This window comes from Triticum urartu, chromosome 2, assembly GCF_003073215.2.
Source record: "Triticum urartu cultivar G1812 chromosome 2, Tu2.1, whole genome shotgun sequence".
NCBI lineage: Eukaryota > Viridiplantae > Streptophyta > Magnoliopsida > Poales > Poaceae > Triticum > Triticum urartu.
This window is the reverse complement of record NC_053023.1, coordinates 734,794,917-734,802,627: the sequence shown is the minus strand read 5'-3', so window position 1 is coordinate 734,802,627 and position 7,711 is coordinate 734,794,917.

Here is a 7,711-nt window from a genome sequence, read left to right as displayed (position 1 = left end):
TCTTTAAGTCTTGTTGGGATATCATTAAGGTGGAGATCATGGCTGTGATTCATAACTTTGGCAACCTACATGTAGACAACTTCCAGTGGCTCAACTCCGCTAATATTGTGCTTCTGCCCAAGAAGGATGGGGCAGAAGACATCACTGATTTCCGGCCCATTAGCCTCATCCATGCCATTGCCAAGATTGTCTCCAAGATGCTTGCAGCGAGGCTTAGCCCGCACATTAACAACCTCATATCCAACGCCCAAAGTGCTTTCATAAAGAAGAGAAGCATTCATGACAACTTCATGTACGTTAGAAACCTTGCACGCCGCCTCCACAAGAATAAGACTCCATCACTCCTTTTCAAACTGGACATCCGAAAAGCTTTTGACTCGGTCTGGTGGGAATATGTCCTTGATATTCTTCAGCGGCGCGGCTTCCCTAGCAGATTTCGTGACTGGATTGCTGCCCTTCTTAGCACCTCATCATCACGGGTGCTCCTCAATGGGGTTCCCGGTTCTCCGATTAGCCACGGGAAGGGCCTACGGCAAGGAGACTCGATGTCACCGCTTCTTTTTGTTATTGCGATTGACCCGCTACAACAACTGCTCAACTCAGCCACTCGGATTGGGCTTCTGCACAAGATTAGAGGGCGTGGCACCATTATTCGGACATCACTCTATGCTTACGACGCGGCTGTTTTTGTGGCGCCAATTCGGGAGGATATTAGAAACCTGGCCGACATCCTGGAGGGGTTTGGTGAGGTCACAGGGATGCACACAAACTTTCACAAGAGCTCCGTGGTGCCTATTCGGTGTCGATACTTGGATTTGGATGCCATACTTGAGGACATGCCAGCCACTCGAGCTTCTTTCCCCATGAGATATCTCGGATTGTCGCTTTATGTTTGGCAACTTAAGCGAGTGGACTACCAACACCTGGAGGACAAAATTGCGAACAAGCTTGTGCCTTGGGAGGGCATGCATATCACCTCCATTGGACGTGGGGCTCTTGTGAAGTCGGTCCTCACCTCCCAGGCCATCCACCACCTCACCCCACTCATTGTGCCACCATCCGTTCTCCAGAGCATCAACAAGATTGAGCGTGCTTACCTTTGGGCGGGCACGAAAAAGGTCTCCGAAGGAAAGTGCAAGGTTAATTGGGAAACGGTCTGTAGGCCTACTCACCTAGGAGGATTAGGTGTCTTACATCTTGACAAATTTGCCAGAGTTCTCCGGTTGCATTGGCCACGGCACTACTAGGAAAAGGCCTACTAATGGCGCACCTAATTTGGTCATTAATGGCGCATTAGTGGTGCGCCATTAGTAGCACGCCATTAGTATACTGGTATACTAATGGCGCACCCCAGATGCGCCATTAGTATATACAACAGTGCGCCATTAGTATGCCTCCCAGGGGGGCATGTATACCCAGGTGCTTTGGCATACTAATGGCGCACGACAGCAAGATGCGCCATTAGTAACTTCGGCATACTAATGGCGCACTCTTTAATGATGCGCCATTAGTATCCTTTAGCATACTAATGGCGCACTATGATGTGATGCGCCATTAGTATGAATATTAGGGTTTTTTTATTTTTTTATTTTCTGTTTTTTGCACAGGTTACAAAATGTATAATTGGACAAAATATAGACAGCACACATCAACAACAGATTCATCGAATACAATAGAAGATTAGTCTCTGAATACAATTCATCATTTTAGTCTCTGAATACAAGTCATCATATTAGTCTCCGAATTGAAAAGACCGAACAAAGATAGAACATTATATTACAAGTCTCGAGACCGCGAGTTTGTCTTCACATTACAAGTCGATATCGATCATCTAAACTACCATCACATAGAAGAGAGCTGCGGTCATCACGATGAAACTCGTCTTCATCCGGTTCCTCCAACGCTCCCTCCCCTCTCCCGCTAGATAGCGGGCGTATCTAGATTTGGCCTCGGCCCTAGTGGCGTACCCTTTGTAACTGTTACCGCTGAATCGATGAACCTGTCTCCGACACTCCTCCCAGTCATCGTAGACTCCGGGAACCTTACCCTTGTACACGACATACCACGGCATCGCTATGCAGTAGCCAAACGAAACGTTAGTACCAATTCACAGACAATACATAAGCAATATATAAGTATGCAACAGAACGATCGGAAGAGAAAAGCAAGACATTAATAGCATCGATTACATCTTAAGTTGAACGACTCTCGAAACCAAAGAGACATAGTACAAGTTCATTAAAGTTTAATTACAACATGAGACTCAAGGGACCGGAGCGTGGATGAAGCCGCCGTCTATCGTGGGAGTCATGAAAGAACGGGCGTTGTCAGCCTGCATTTGTAGGATTGTGTCGATGTCACTGTTGGACGGTTGATTTCTGAGGTAGAACTGCCTCGCGGTACGAAGGACATCTAGATGGATGATTTCCGCAAACTCCGACTGGATGCGAAAGAATTCTTGTCTGATGTCCGCGTCCTGGATTGCCGACACGCTCGCGGCCCAATCTTTGAGTCTACTCGGTAGCAGAAGTTGATGATGGTCCCGTACGATCGCCCGCATGTGATGGATGGCGTAGTAGGCACCCTTCTGACTGCCAGGCGGCTGCTTGACACAGCAGAACGTCGTATTGTGGGAGAACACGTGCTTGCCGTACTTACGAATAGGCCTGGTGAAGGTGCCTCCAGATTTGACGTAGCCGGGGAGAACATCATCAAGAACCTTCTTGACATTTGTGTAGTCTACGTTCGACTGACGGTCCGGGTCGAAATACGTGGCCATGGAATATTTGGGGCTTAGGAGGATGAGCGTGCAACATGTGTCACTGCAGAAAACACGGAATGTTAAAAGAAAAACGATCGAAATCTAAGAATTCATATGTTACGGGGCGGTTGAGGGGAGGACTTACTCGGGAAAGTAAGGCACGAGGAAGTTATCCTTATCTTGGTTTGCCAGAATGACGCCTTCGAGGTAAGAACTCGCGACTTGCCGGTCCCCAGCGCTGCCCAAGATCTTGGCACGCATGTAGAAGGGGTCGACTATCACGATGTCCGGGGTCTTGTCGCGAATGATCCGCATCTCCATACTCAGCGAAAATAGCCGAACGAAGGTGTAGTGCAGCGGATGAAGGTTCAACATAGCGTGGATGTCATCAAACCGCAGGACGATCATACCCCCGATGGAGTTATCCACAAAGCCCTTGCCCTCTCGCACCTTGGCCGCGAAAACCGGGTATGCCACATCCTTCTCTCCGAGACGCCGCTTCTCCAAAGAAAGAACACTGTCATGCAGACTCCGCATAGCACCGGTTGCAGCATCGAGCATATTTCTCGGTAGCATCGGCCTACCCGCCACATGCACCCTCCTCGAGATATCCTCAGGTGAAGGTGGCCCGTCCTGAGCACGGATCGTACTCGGTGCCGGTTGGCCCGCACCCTTGTTAGTCTTTCTTTTGCGTGCCTTCTTCTTCTCCTGTAATGGGACCGAGTTCTGCTCACAGACCACCTTCTTGAGTGTGTTGGGGCTGATCATATTTCGCACCTCGCCTATCTGAGGCTCGGTGAAGTCGGCAGCTGGAGGCGTCTCCTGAGAGCTGAACTGCAGACGACGCCTGTTGCAACTTGGCTTCTCCGCGGTACCAGCTAGATCGCGCACGTCTTTTGTTGGGTTGGGTTCTTGAGAAGGAGGCCCCATGAAGTCGCCACCGTACCCATGATCGGCAAAGTACTGATCGACGTTGGCAAATGTATCGTCGTCGTCGTCGTTCTGATCCTGTGCCATATGCATGTTTGGATCCAGTGGCATAGTGATGTCCGGCACCGTTGCGGCGGTCTTGCCATGGGGCCGACTTGGCGCCGGCACGACTAGCGGTGTTGTCTTTGGGGTGGTGTCCCCCGCCCCCAAACGAATCTGGCTCTTCGGCCAAAGCAGGGGCCAGCTCAGGCAGGCGTTGAGGGTCATCACGTCATCATCGTCGGCCCCGACGGGTCGAATCGGAGGTAACAACTCATCGCAGCCTGGCAGCACCCGAACCAGTTGAACCCTAAACAAGTTGGGTGGCATCTGGGTACCGTGGAACAAGGGGTTGCCCGGTTGAACGATTTTGCCCTTGGCGACATCGACCAACTCGTTGTTCACGAAGTGCAGGAGAGTGCACGGAACATCGGCGGTGCCCTGCGAAAACATGTAGGGCGTCAGGGATGCCCAGTCAAAGGCAAGGAGATGGAGTCATCGGCCGAGAGAGGCTTAATTAGTTACCGTGATGATGGCGTCAAGCTCGGCTAATGTCGAGGCACCGCCAACGGCGGGCGTGCAGTTGACGGAGGGGCTGCTTGCTGCAGAGGTGCCGGCCGACGTACACCCGGGTGCATTAAGCTCCCGTGCCGGCGTCAGAGACACCAATGCCGCCTCCGCCGGAGACACCAATGGCCCCGCCATCGCGTTCTGCGAGTTGCTGGCCGTGAAGCTAGGAATCGGGGGCGGCCCCTGTTGGCCGCCCGCAATCCACGCACTAATCCCCTGGATCAAGGTAGGCACAATGGCGGTGATCGTCGCTCTGAGTTGTTGTTGCACTTGCTCTTGGACAATCTCCGGAATCCGCGCCACCTGTGCCCTGAGTTCTTGAACCTCGCGCGCCTGGCTTTCCGAGCTGGTCTTTTTCTCCTTTCGCCCACCAGTGTTATAGTATGACGACCATTTTGTCGACAAGCCTTTGCCGGCCACACGACCAGCTGACGTCGGCTTACTGAGCTTATCCTTGTTCTTCATTACATTCAACGCCCTATTTAGAGTGGTGTCCCAAGGGTTGCTCTTAGTTGACCCCACGCTACTGCTTTCAGTCGCCTGCGGAAGGAATGTGAACCATTTAGAAATTTGGCTTCATTAATTAGAATGCAACCATATGGAGCTAATTACGCGAGGGTGTATTCCTTACCAGAACAAGCTCAAGCGCCCTGGTCTTCGGATCCGTGGTAAGCTCCTTTGTTTTCGGGTCCTTCTTGTACCGGGCCCTGACAAAGTTCTTGGTCTGCTTGTCACCGTATTTATCAAAGAGGGGCGGTAGGCCTTGCTCGGCACGGTCCGCCTCCTCCTTGTCCCATATAGGCTCCGCCACTCTGTAACCGCCGGGACCGAGTGTGTGTTCCCCTAAGTTCAGCTCCCACATTTCTTTCCCCCACTTACTTGATTCGGAGCTTGCGGTGCTCGAGCAATTGATCTTGAAGTCGTTGTAGTCATCTTCGGTGATCGAAGGATTTTTCTCCTTGATCTTCTCATAACTCTCACCTTTCTCGATCATTCTCTTCACATTGCTTTTCCAAGTAGACAGGGCCGTGCTCATCTTCGTGAGGGCAGCATTGTTCACTTTATTCCCTTTGAGGCTTGTGTTTTCAAATTCAGCGGGGAACTTGTATCGTTCGTGCAGCTTCGTGAAGAGGAGGTTGCGCAAATTCCCTCGGTCAGGATGCCTGAGGTTCTCGGTGTTGATCGAGACGGTGCTCCGGAGAATGCACCCGAGCTGAAGCGAGTACCCTTGACTATTCGTTCGGGCGCCGTTGGATTCCCGTTGGAGTCCACTTCAGTAACTTCCTCCTTGAGGGTGCGGAGCACGGTCGGGCGCCGGTCCTTCCGTTGCCTCTTCGGTTGGCTGCCATCTGTGCGTGCGCCGCCATCATCAGTGGTGGCATCCTCGGCGGCACCATCAGTGGTGGCATCAGTGGGGTCATCCTCGGCGGTACCATCAGTGGTCTCAGGATCGGTGGGGAAGGCGGCGTCCTCATACAAGTGAGGTTGTTCCTCCATCTCCTGGGACAGCTCCCAGAATTTCTTGCCGCCCGAACCCCCGACCTCATCGTTGTTGGCCATGTTTCTCTATAAATAGGAACAAAGTTTGGTCAAAAAGTTGCTTATTGTCAAGGAACAAGATCATGGTCTCATCATTTAGGGTTTGTCGACACCGAGGCATCCTAAAAGCTAAGCTTTTATCATTGAGGGTTTTTCGACGCCGAGGCACCCTAAAAGCCTAAGCTTTCATCATTTCGGTTTTTATCGACACCGAGGCACCCTAAAAGCCATGCATTAGTCACAAGTACGCCGGGGCACTTGATCCTACTTAATTGACTACTAAGATACCCCGGCCCATGCATTAGTCACAAGTACCCCATATGTCCTATTTTTAGCAAAGTCATGCTAAAATTTACGGAAAATTTCAGCATGACCTTTGCTGAAAATAGGACATATGGAGTACCCGAATTTGCCGGAACGGAAGTTAATCAACATTCCAGCAAACTCAAGGGCCTCTCGGGTGGACAAGGCAAAAAAGGACACGATGTTCGGAGACATGACCTTTGCCTAACAGTTCTGAACTCCTGCCAAAACTGAACACAACATATATATACCAAGCATCTTGCCAGCTAGTAGACCAGCTAGTAGACCATCATTTGTCAGGCCAAATTGAGGCCAAACAGAAAACCAATGTGGGCATGGCACAAAGTCCATGACCCAGAACAGGAGACATACCAAGCAGCGGCCTAACAGGAGACATGCAATGCAAAGTGCTGTGGGCTAAAAAACAATTACAGTAGACTAAAAAACAGGAATCATTATCTTCTATATGAAGCTGAACTAGGCAGACTGAACTGATTTTGATTTTCAAGTTCCAAAGTACCATCAAAACCATTGGTTTACGTATCAAGGTTCAGTATGGACTTTTTACTTATGAAATGATTCCCCACCCCTAGCAAACAACTATCTTCAGACAACCTTCTAGCATCTGTCCATAAACCCAACAGGCACAATGTTGTGCCTGTTAACCACGTACTGATTTAATCCAACAGCAGTTCATACTATTTCCTAGTCTTAACTCCTAACTGAAAGTCTGAAATAGATTATCAAAAGTTCGAAACAATTACAGTAGGCTAGAAAATAGGAACCTATGTGAAGCTGAACTAGGCAGATTATTAAAGCACAGTAGCATCAAAACGAATAGTTCCCATATCAAGGTTTAGTGTGGATTTTAAATCTGTCCATAATAGCATCAAAGAACTGATTTGATTCAACAACTTTTACTGAAAGTCTGAAACACATTAGGAAAAGTTTCAGACCACATAAACTGTTTTTCAGACTAGTAGTTTCGAATACCCAAACTTTTACTAAATTTGGAATTTGGAGGTCACCGACCTCTTCATCCCTTTTACTGTCAAAAAACTACTAATAGCACAAGTGACATGAAAATTCAGGAGTACGAGATCACAAAGGCCATGTCATGCTTGGCAATATTTGTTTACTGAAACTAAATGAACATTTTACTGGTAGTGTACTGATAGTGTAATCTAGCTATTGTACTGATATTTCTGTTTCTTTGAACATTTTACTGTCAATAAAAATGATGTACTGCTGCTTTCAGTTAATTCAAATTAGCTAAAACCTTTTACTGTCAAACTGGAAAAAGTAGCGGCCTAAAATAGCAAGCATCAAATTAGTAGCAGTATCAAACTGGAAAAAGTACATCCATCAATTTCTAAGAATCGGTAGCATTACCAAATTATCAACTAGCACTAAGCAGCAAGCAGCAAGCAGCAAAAGGGCACTGATTTAGTACCATTGACAGTTCACAGCAGCAAAAATCTGAGACGTACTAACACGAGCTATCAATCATAGTAGCAAAACAAATCCATTCGTCCATCTATTCAATATGCAACAGCAACATCCACCCAT